The following is a 12,276-nucleotide window of genomic DNA, read 5'->3' as shown; positions in this document are numbered from 1 at the left end:
CTAATTCCAAAATCAGACAAAGATACCACCAAAAAAGAAAACTATAGGCCAATATCTTCGATGAATTTTAGATGCAAAAATGCTCAACAAAATTTTAGACAACTGAATCCAACAACATCAAAAAGATTGTACACCACAACCAGGTGGGATTCATCCCAGGTGCATAAGGATGGTTCAACATAAGTAAATCAATCAATGTCATACACCACATTAACAAAAGAAAAGTAAAAAAATCACATAATCATCTCAAGAGATACAGAAAAAGCATTTGACAAAGTCCAACATCCATTCATGATCAAAACTCTTACCAAAGTGGGACAGAGGGAACATTCCTTAATATAATAAAAGCCATTTATTTCTCAATGGAGAAAAGCTGAAAGCCTTCCCACTAAAATCTGGAACAAGAAAAGGATGCCCACTCTGACCACTGCTATTCAACATAGTATTGGAAGTCCTAGCCACAGCAATCAGACAACAAAAGAAATAAAAGGTATCCAAATAGGAAGAGAAGAGGTAAAACTGTCACTGTATACAGACGACATGATGCTATATATAGAAAACCCTAAGGACTCAACCCAAAAACTACTTGAACTGATTAGCAAATTCAGCAAAGTAGCAGGATGTAAGATTAACATTCAGAAATCAGTTGCATTTCTGTATACCAGCAATGAAATATTAGAAAAGGAATACAGAAATACAATACCTTTTAAAATTGCTCCTCAAAAAATCAAATACCTGGGAATACACCTGACCAAGGAGGTAAAGGACTTATATGCTGAGAACTAGAAAACATTCATCAAGGAAATTAAAGAAGATGTAAAGAAATGGAAAGATATTCCATGCTCCTGGGTTGGAAAAATTAATATGGTAAAAATGGTCATACTACCCAAAGCAATCTACAGATTCAATGCAATCCCTATCAAATTACCCAGAACTAGAATAAAGAATCCAAAAATTTATATGGAACCACAAAAGACCCAGAATTGCCAAACAATCCTGAGGAACAAAAACCAAGCAGGAGACATCTCTCTCCCAGACTTCAGGCAATATTACAAATCCATAGTAATCAAGACAGTGTATTACTGGTACTAAAACAGATATACAGACCAATGGAACAGAAAAGAGAACACAGAAATAAACCCAGACACCTACAGTCAATTAATCTTTGACAAAGGAGGCAAGAACATAAAATGGGGAAAAGACAGTCTTTTAAGCAAGTGGTGCTGGGAAACCTGGACAGCTGCATGCAAATCAATGAAACTAGAACACACTCTCAGACCATGCACAAAAATAAACTCAAAATGGCTGAAAGACTTAAATGTCAGACGAGACACCATCAACTCCTGGAAGAGAGCATAGGCAAAACATTCTCTGACATCAGCCTTACAAATGTTTTCTCAGGTCAGTCTCCCAAAGCAACAGAAATAAGCAAAAATAAACCAATGGGACCCACAAGCTTTTGCACAGCAATGCTTGACAAGATTTTGTACAGCAACGGAAACCAAAAAGAAAACAAAAAGACAACTTACAGAATGGGAGAAAATAGTTTCAAATGATGCAATGGGCGAGGGCCTAATCTCTAAAATATACAAACAGCTTATACAACTCAATAGCACAAAAGCCAACAACCCAATGGAAAAATGGGCAAAAGACCTGAATGGACATTTCTCCAAGGAAGATATACAGATGGCCAACAAGCACATGAAAAAATGCTCAGCATCCCTAATTATTAGGGAAATGCAAATCAAAACTACCATGAGATACCACCTCACACCAGTCAGAATGGCCATCATTACTAAGTCCACAAAGAACAAGTCCTGGAGGGGGTGTGGAGAAAAGGGAACCCTCCTGCACTGTTGGTGGGAATGTAAGCTGGTACAACCACTATGGAGAACAGTATGGAGGTATCTTAGAAAACTATACATAGAACTACCATATGACCCAGCAATCCCACTCTTGGGCATATATCTGGACAAAATTCTACTTAAAAAAGACACATGCACCCACATATTCATTGCAGCACTATTCACAATAGCCAAGACATGGAAACAACCTAAATGTCCGTCCACAGATGACTGGATTAGGAAGAGGTGGTATATATACACAATGGAATACTAGTCAGCCATAAAAAAGAGCAAAATAATCCCATTTATGGTAACATGGATGCAACTAGAGACTCTCACCCTGGGTGAAGTAAGTCATAAAGAGAAAGACAAATACCATATGAATTCGCTTATATCTGGAATCTAATATATGGCACAAATGAACCTTTCCACAGAAAAGAAAATTATGGACTTGGAGAATAGACTTGTGGTTTCCAAAGGGGAAGGGGAGGGAGTGGGAAGGACTGGGAGCTTGGGGTAAATAGATGCAGAATGTTGCCTTCGGGATGGATTAGCAATGGGATCCTGCTATGTAGCACTGGGAACTCTGTCTAATCAGTTATGATGGAACAAGTAATGTGAGAAAAAAAAATGTATACATGTATGTGTAACTGGGTCACCATGCTGTACAGTAGAAAAAAATATATAAATAAATGATAAAAAAGAATGTTATAGGAGAAAAAGAAGGACATTACATAGTGATCAAGGGATCAATCCAAGAAGATGATATAATAATTGTAAATAGATATGCCTACATCATAGGAGTACTGTAATACATAAGGCAACTGCTAATAGCCATAAAAGAAGTAGACAGTAACACAATAACAGCAGAGGACTAGGCATGAAAGAAAGTTAGATCAACAGACAGGTCATCCCAACAGAAAATAAACACAGGCCTTAAACAATTCACCAGAGCAGATGGACTTAATTGATATTTAGAGAATATTCAGAATACTCCTTCTTCTCAAGTGCACACAGAACATTCTTCAGGATAGATCACATTCTGGGCCATAAATCAAGCCTCAGTAAATTTACGAAAACTGAAATCATTCCAAGCATCTTTTCCAACCACAGTGCTCTCAGACTAGAAATAAACTATAAGAATAAAACCAGGAAAAAACCACAAACATGTGGAGACTAAACAATATTCTACTAAACAACTAGTGGGTAACTGAAGAAATCAAGGAGGAAATAAAAATACCTGGAGACAAATGATAATGAAAACAATGACCCAAAACTTATGGGATGGAACAAAAGCAGTTCTAAGAGAGAAGTTTATAGCAATACAAGCTTATCTTAGGAAACAAGAAAAATCTCAAATAAACAACCTAACTTTACATCTAAAGCAACTAAAGAAAGAAATCACAGAAATCCAAAGGACCATAAGAGACTTCTACAAGTAACTATAGGCCAATAAAATGGACAACCTAGAAGAAAGGGACAAATTCTTAGAAAGGTACAGTCTTACAAGACTGAACCAGGAACAAATAAAAAAGGTGAATGGACCAATCACAAGTACTGAAATTGAAACTGTGATTTTAAAACTTCCAACAGGAGTTCCCGTCGTGGCGCAGTAGTTAACGAATCCGACTAGGAACCATGAGGTTGCGGGTTCGGTCCCTGCCCTTGCTCAGTGGGTTAACGATCCGGCGTTGCCTTGAGCTGTGGTGTAGGTTGCAGACGTGGCTCTGGCGTAGGCCGGTGACTACAGCTCCGATTCAACCCATAGCCTGGGAACCTCCATATGCCGTGGGAGCGGCACAAGAAATAGCAACAACAACAACAAAAAAAGACAAAAAAATAATAATAATAAAAAATAAAACTTTCGACAAAGTCTGGGACTGAATGGTTTCACAGGCAAATTCTGTAAACATTTAGAGAAGAGTTAATACCTATCTTCCTAAAACTATTCCAAAAAGTTGCAGAGAAGGCATACTCCCAAAGCTCATTCTACGAGGCTACCATCACCCTGATACCAAAACCAGGAACAATACACCACAAAAAAAGAAAATTACTGGCCAGTATCATTGATGAACATAGATACAAAACTTCTCAAAATTTATTAGCAACCTGAATCCAACAATACATCAAAAGGATCATAGACCATGATCAAGTGGGATTTATCCCAGGGATGCAAGGATACTTCAATATCCACAAATCGATCATTGTGATATACCACTTTAACAAACTGAACAATAACAAACATAAGGTCATTTCAAAAGATGCATAAAAAGCTTTTAACAAGATTCAAAATCCATTTATGATAATACCCTCCAGAAAGAAGGCACAGAGGGAAACTAACATAATAAAGACCACATATGACAAATCCACAGCTAACATCATTCTCAACAGTTAAAAGCTGAAAGAATTTCCACTAAGATCAGGAACAAGACAAAGATGTCCACTCTCACCACTTTCATTCAACATAGTTTTGGAAGTCTTAGCAATGTCAATCAGAGAAGAAAAAGAAATAAAAGGAATCCAAATTGAAAAATAAGTCAAAATGCCACTGTTTCCAGATGGCATAATACTATATGTAGAAAACCCTAAAGATGCTATCAGAAAACTACTATAGCTCATCAATTAATTCAGTAAGGGTACAGGATACAAAATTAATACACAGAATGCTTGCTTTGGCAGCACATATAATAAAAATTGGAACAATATGAAGAAGATTAGCATGGGCCCTGCACAAAGATGGTGTGCAAATTTGTAAAGTATTTCAATTTTTTTTTTTTTTTTTGTCTTTTTGCCATTTCTTGGGCCACTCCCGTGGCATATGGAGGTTCCCAGGCTAGGGGTCCAATCGGAGCTGTAGTCACCAGCCTACGCCAGAGCCACAGCAACGCGGGATCCGAGCCACGTCTGCGACCTACACCACAGCTCAAGGCAACGCCGGATCGTTAACCCACTGAGCAAGGGCAGGGATCGAACCCGCAACCTCATGGTTCCTAGTCGGATTCGTTAACTACTGCGCCACGACGGGAACTCCAGTATTTCAAATTTTTATATCAAAACCAGCAGTCATGAGAAGAGGGAGGACAAATATTGAAAATGCATTTAAAATTAAGAGACCAGCAACTTAATTCTGTCACTACTATATGTAAAAGAGATAGGTATCAAGAACCTATAGTATAGCATGGGGTAAACTATTCAATACTGTGTAATAACCTATATGGGAAAAGAATCTGAAAAGGAATGGATATATGTATATGTACAACTGATTTACTTCATTGTACACCTGAAACTAATGCAACTTTGTGGGTTAACTATACTCCAATAAAATTTTTAAAATATATGGAAAAAATTTAATAAAATAAGAAAAAAACAAAATTAATACACAGAAATCTCTCAAATATCTACACACTAACAGTGAAAGATCAGAAGGAAAAATTAAGGAAACAATCCCATTTACCATCACATCAAAAAAATAAAATACCTAATAATAAATCTAACTTAGGAGGCGAAAGACTTGTACTCTGAAAACTGTAAGACACTGATGAAAGAAATCAAAGATGACTCAAACAGATGGAAAGATATACCATGCTCCTGTACTGGAAGAATCAAGATTGTCAAAATGACTATAGTACCCTAGGGAATATACAGATTCAGTGCAATCCCTATTAAATTACTAATAGCATTTTTCACAGAACTAGAACAAAAAAAATTTTTTTAATTTATGGAAGCACTAAAAGATCCCTAATAGCCAAAGCCATCTGAGAAATAAATATGGAGCTTGAGGAATCAGGCTCTCTGACTTCAGACAATACTACAAAGCTACCATCATCAAAACGAAATGGTATTGGCACAAAAACAGAAATATAGATCAATGGAATAGGATAGAAAACCCAGAAATAAACCCACACTTCTCTGGTCAATTAGTCTATGACAAAGGAGGCAAGAATATACAATGGAGAGAAGACAGTCTCTTCAATAAGTGGTGCTGGGAAAATTGGAGAGCTACATGTAAAAGAATGAAATTAGTTCATTCTCTAACACTGTACACAAAAACAAACTCAAAATGGATTAAAGACCTAAATGTAATACGAGATACTATACTCTTAGAGGAAAATATAGGCAGAACCTCTTTAACATATATCACAGCAATATTTGTCTTTTTTGATCCACCTTCTAGAGTAATGAAATAAAAATTAAAGTAAACCAATGAGACCTAATTAAACTTAAAAGCTTTTGAGAAGCAGGAGTTTCCAACTAGTACCCATGAGGATGAGGGTTTGATCCTTGTCCTTGTTCCAGTGGGCTAAGGATTCCACATTGCCATGAGCTGCATTGTAGGTCATAGATATGGCTTGGATCTGGTGCTACTGTGGCTGTGGCTGTGGCATAGGCCAGAAGCTACAGCTCCAAATCGACCCTTAGCCTGGGAACTTCCATATGGCACAGGTACAGCCCTAAAATGACCAAAAAAAGAGAAGTTTTTGCACAGCAAAGGAAACCATAAAGAAAACAAAAAGGCAACTCCCAGAATGTGAGAAAATCTCTACAAAGTGACCAACAAGAGATTACTCTCCAAAATATATAACTGTTTCAAGTAGCTTCATATATATATAAACCCCAGTCAAAAAAATGGCCAGAAGAATCTAAGCAGACATTTCTTCAAAGAAGACAGATGGCCAAAAAGCACATGAAAAGATGTTCAATATCACTAATTATTGGATAAATGCAAATTAAATCTATAATGAGGTTATCACCTCACACCAGTTAGAATGGCCATCATCAAAAAGGTCTATAAACAATAAATGCTGGAGTAGGTGTGGAGAAAAGGGAACTCTCATACACTGTTATTTGGAATGGAAATTGTGGAACCACTACGGAATAACTATGGAGGTTCCTCCAAAAACTAAATATGTAACTATCATCTGATCCAGCAATCCTATTCCTGGGCTTATTCCTGAGAAAACCCATAATTCAAAAAGATACATGCATTCCAATGCACTATTTACAATAGCCAAGACATGGAAGCAAGCAAAATGTCCACCAACAGAGGAATGGATAAAGAAAATGTGGTACATATACACAATGGAGTATTACTCATCCATAAAAAATGAAATAATGCTATTTGCAGCAACATAGATGGACCTAGAGATTATCATACTAAGTGAAGTAAGACAAATACATATGAGATCATAATATGTGGAATCTTGTAAAAATGATGCAAAAGAACTTCCTCATAAAATGGAAACAGGTTCAAGGTCTCCTGATGGTTCACCAAGTTAAGGACCTGGTATTGTTTCTGCTGTGGCTCGATTCACTGTTGTGACATGAGTTCAGTCACAGGTCTGGGAACTTCCACATGCCACAGATGCAGCCAAAAAAAAAAAAAAAGAAAAGAAAAGAAAATACAAACAGACTCAAACTTTTTGAAATCAAACTTAGGGTTACCAAAGGGGAATGGTTGGGGGGAGGGGTAAACTAGGAGGTTGGTATTACTGTATATACACTACTATATATAAAATAGGTAAGTAATAAGGACCTACTGTATAGCACAGGGAAAATCTACTCAATATTCTGTAATAACCTATATGGGAATAGAATCTGAGATGGAAAGGATATATGTATAACTTTTGAAGTGATTCACTTTGCTGTGCACCTGAAACTAACACAACATTGTAAGTCAACTATACTCCAATAATTTTTTTTCTAAAAAAGACAATATGAACAGAATAAAAAGGCAACCCATAGAACAGGAGAAAATGTTTGCAAATTATATATCCGCCAAGAGATTAATATCCAGAATATATAGAGAGCTCCTAAAACTCAGCAACAAAAACAACCCCATTTAAAAATGGGCAAAGGCCTTGAACAGATGTTTCTCCAAGGAAGATATAAAAATGGCCAATAAAGGAGTTCCCATCGTGGCTCAGTGGAAATAAATCCAACTAGGAACCATGAGGTTGCGGGTTCAATCCCTGGCATTGCTCAGTGGGTTAAGGATCCAGTGTTGCCATGAGCTGTGGTGTAGGTTTCAGATGCGGCTTGGATCCCGCATTGCTGTAGCTCTGGAGTAGGCCAGCAGCAACAGCTCGGATTTGACTCCTAGCCTGGGCACCTCCATGTGCTGCGGGTGCAGCCCTAAAAGAAGACAAAAAAAGACACACACAAAAAAATGGCCAAGAAGTACATGAAAAGATGTTTGGCATCACCAATCATTATGGAAATTCAAATCAAAACTACAATAGGATAACAAATGGCCAAAAAACACATGAAAAGATGTTCAACATCACTCATTATTAGAGAAATGCAAATCAAAACCACTATGAGGTACCACCTTACACCAGCCAGAATGGCCATCATCCAAAAGTCTACAAACAATAAGTGCTAGAGAGGGTGTGGAGAAAAAGGAACACTAGTACACTGTTGGTGGGATTGTGAATTGGTTCAACCACTGTGGAAAGCAGTATGGAGATTCCTCAGAAAACTAAACATAGAACTACCATGTGATCCAGCAATCCCACTCCTGGGCATCTATCCAGAGAAAACCATGACTCACAAAGACACATGTACTCCGATGTTCATTGCAGCACTCTTTGCAATAGCCAAGACATGGAAACAACCTAAATGTCCATTGACAGAGGAGTGGATCAAGAAGATTTGGTACATATACACAATGGAATATTATTCAGCCATTAAAAAGAACAAAATACCAGCATTTTTAGCAACATGGATGGACCTAGAAATTATCATGCTAAGTGAAGTCAGCCATACAATGAGACACCAACATCAAATGCTTTCACTGACATGTGGAATCTGAAAAAAGGACAGAGTAAACTTCTTTGCAGAACAGATGCTGACTCACAGACATTGAAAAACTTATGGTCTCTGGAGGAGACAGTTTGGGGGGTGGGGGGATGTGCTTGGGCTGTGAGATGGAAATCCTGTGAAATTAGATTGTTATGATCATTATACAACTACAGATGTGATAAATTCATTTGAGTAATAAAAAAAAAAACTACAATAGGATACCATCTCACACTGTCAATACTTTTTGGCTACTATCCAAAACCAAAAAATAAAACAAAATACAATAACAAGTGTTGGTAAAAATGTGGATAAATTGGGACTCTTTTGCATTATGGGGGGAATACAAAAGGGTACAGCCACTGTAGAAAACTGTATGGAGACTCCTCAAAAAAATAAAGATAGAATTATCATATGACCCAGCAATTCCACTTCTGAGTAGAATCCTTCAAAAAGGATCAAAATCAGCATCTCAAAGAGCTATTAGTACTCTTGTATTTATAGCAACATTACTCACAATAGCTAAACTGTGGAAGCAAACCAAGTGTTCCCTGAGAGATGAATGGATAAGCAAAATGTGGTATAATACATACAATGGAATATTATTCAGTGTAAAGATGAAGAAAATTCTGACATTTGCTACAACATGGATAAACCTGGAGGAAACTAAGCTAAGTGAAATAAACCAGTCACAAGAAGACAAATATTGCAACAGTGCATAATTCCACTTACAGCAGATACTTATATTAGTCAAAATCACCCCATCAGAATGTAGAATGGTGTTTGCCAGGAGCAGAGGAAGAGGGGAGTGGGAGTTACTATTTAATAGATACAGGATTTCAGTTTCACAAGATGAAATAATCATAGAAATGAATGGTAAGGATGGGTGTACAACATTATGAATGTACTTAAGGCCACTGAACCATAACACTTAAAATGGTTAAAATGGTAAATTTTATGTTATGTATACTTTACCACAATTAAAAAATTTGGAAAAAAATTTCATCATCCATCCTTTTCTCTTAATTCTCACGTCAATGCTTAAATCTGGCCAGAGGTCAGCAACAGACCACTCACAAGCTAAATTCAAGCAGGAGACATTTTCAAAAAAATTAGTTACCAAGATAAAATCCAAAAGTCTCCAGATACTTTCCACTTAGGAGAACCAGGATTCTTTGGAGAACAATTTCAGGTTTGGGCAGGAAACTGTAAATGATGAGATGGAACATCTTTTCATACAACAGAGTAAGGAAGTTATCAAAGACTGAAGGTCATTTCCAATAATTCAGGAGCAAACTTGGAAGAGGCTCAGAGAGATAATGAAATGATTTTTATCATCAACAAGAACTACTACAATGAATTAAAAACTATTAAATATATTTAAATGTGTTAGTCCATAATCGTAGTAAAAACAATTAATTGATAACCATGGAAGATGCTTGGGAACCAACTCAATATTTTAAAAATGCATAAGGGAAAGATTCAAGCAGTCATCTTGCCTTTCCTAAACAAAGTAACCAAATAATGGATAAGAATACCCCTCTTTTATTTTTCTTTTTATGGCCACACCCATAGCGTAATGAAGTTCTCAGGATGCGGGTTGAATCACAGCCACAGCTACAGCCTACACCACAGCCATGGCAATACCAGATCTCATCTGTGACCTATGTTGCAACACCAGATCCTCAACCCACTGAGGAAGGCCATGTATCAAACCCACATCCTCACAGACACTATACTGGGTTCTTAACCCACCAAGCCACAATGGGAACTCCAAGAATACTGTTGGAGAAGTATACAAACACACACACACTCTATGTATATATATCACTGTAATATAAAATTACTCTTCTGCAATCTCTAAAAAACCAGTTGAACCAGATCGTCAATATGAATGGCTGCTAAAATTATACAGAGACATTATCATTTACTTGTCTCCTGGCATATGAAAGAAGACAATAACATTTGTTTTAGTAGGTTTGCCCAAAACCTTAAGCTGAAAGCTGATCAAGCTTCTATATCCAAATACTAATTTACAGAAAATACAGAAGATGAAAATATTAAATGTTACTACAGGAACATCATTGACAAAATCCAGGCTGGATTTATAAGACAAAATCTCAGTTTCTTTGAAAAACAAATTACAAGAAGATGTAAGATAACCATGAAGAATTGTCTTCTAACACTCAACAGCATTGGGATAAAGTACAGCTGCTATGTATCAGAGACATATAGTCAAGCTTAGGTTTCCTCACCTGTTAAAAAACCCTATCTCATGGGATTGTTGTGATTATTCAAATAATGGAAATAAAACACTTAGCTCATTCCCTCATTTATGGCACATGCACAATAAACATTGCTTTTTTCTACATAATCAGATAATATGCACTGCATGAATGATTAAATGAATGACTGCTCAAAATACTGAATTATCTGCTCAAAATATTGAATGTGAACTGCTCTTAGCCGAGTATGTTGGTCATGTCCATTACTCCATATTTATTAGACACTGGAGCTGGTGCAGGAGGTACGAAAATGAATAAAATGTAACCACTCTTGTACTTTTGCCTTGCCAAAAAGAAATCAACCCCGTCTGATCCCAAGGAATACAACTAATGAGGGTGGCAAGGCACACTGACAGTCTAATGGGGAGAAGTTTATTTTATTTTTTTCTTTTTAGGGCCTCGCCCTCGGCACATGGAGGTCCCCAGCTAGGGGTCTAATCAGAGCTATAGCTGCCAGCCTATGCTATAGCCACAGCAACGCAGGATCTGAGCTGCATATGCGACCTACACCATAGCTCACAGCAACATTGGATCCTTAACCCACTAAGCAAGCCCTGGGATTTAACCCACCACCTCCTATTTCCTAGTTGGATTCATTTCCACTGCACCAGGACAGGAACTCCTAATGGGAAGAAGTTTAAATAAGGAAGGCCATCAACTGATTGTTCTTTCACACAGAACCTGACTGAGAGGTGGACAATGTTCATTGTCATGAGCGTTTATTGCACCTTGTTTCAGAATTACTAACATTCTTACAGATACTGGCTACTCCTCCCACCCCACTTGTTCCCCTTCTCCAGCCACAAGGTCTCCTCTCCCTCCACATCCTTCCTGAGGAGCAAAACCCTAGGACATATTCCTCTGTATGTCTTGGACGAGAAAGAGAATAAACAAACCAGCTTGCCAGAAATGTTAAGAGAACAGATTCCTCCTCATTAGAGAGGAGACAACTGACCTACTTAAAGGTTGAGATAGGCATGACTAATGCAGTACAGACAATTCCCACCTTTTAAACATTCTGCTTACAAATGACCCAGACACACACTACTTCCTACCCCAACCCCAATGCTAGGAGCAAGCTGCTATGGTCATAGAACCACTGGGGGGGGGGGTGGAAATCTCATGGTTTTAGAAAATCAGGGGGTCCAAAATAAAGGGAAGGAACTGAGAAAAGAATAGCTTGTCTTCCCAAACATCAACTCTATCATTGCCTGATTTCACAATTATAGAGGGCCATGACTAGCAAGCAGGACTTTTTAAAAAGACAATTACTTCTAATGGGAGTTTTGGCCATAATACTCTATTACTTTGGGGCTAACTTTTCACTTATGATAGGATTCTTAATGTAA

The 12,276-nt window shown here is 37.4% G+C and overlaps 1 long non-coding RNA gene and 1 other non-coding gene across 3 annotated transcripts in view; one reads left to right on the top strand and one right to left on the bottom strand.

Moving 5' to 3' along the window:
- The window catches only part of LOC110256850 (uncharacterized), an 88,774-nt gene that overhangs the window by 71,226 nt on the left and 5,272 nt on the right, over positions 1–12,276 (bottom strand). The gene's annotated exons all lie outside the window — the stretch shown is intronic.
- LOC146396830 (U6 spliceosomal RNA) lies at positions 4,508–4,615 on the top strand. Its single transcript, XR_014828644.1, has one exon. It is a non-coding gene; the product is annotated as a U6 spliceosomal RNA (small nuclear RNA).

This window comes from Sus scrofa, chromosome 14, assembly GCF_054392235.1.
Source record: "Sus scrofa isolate SSC_HxYL_T2T_F1_AM1 chromosome 14, Sscrofa_HxYL_maternal_Yorkshire_Landrace_v2.0, whole genome shotgun sequence".
In the NCBI taxonomy this organism is placed as follows: Eukaryota; Metazoa; Chordata; class Mammalia; order Artiodactyla; family Suidae; genus Sus; species Sus scrofa.
Note: the sequence above shows the minus strand (reverse complement) of the source record. Positions and strands in the feature narration are given on the sequence as shown.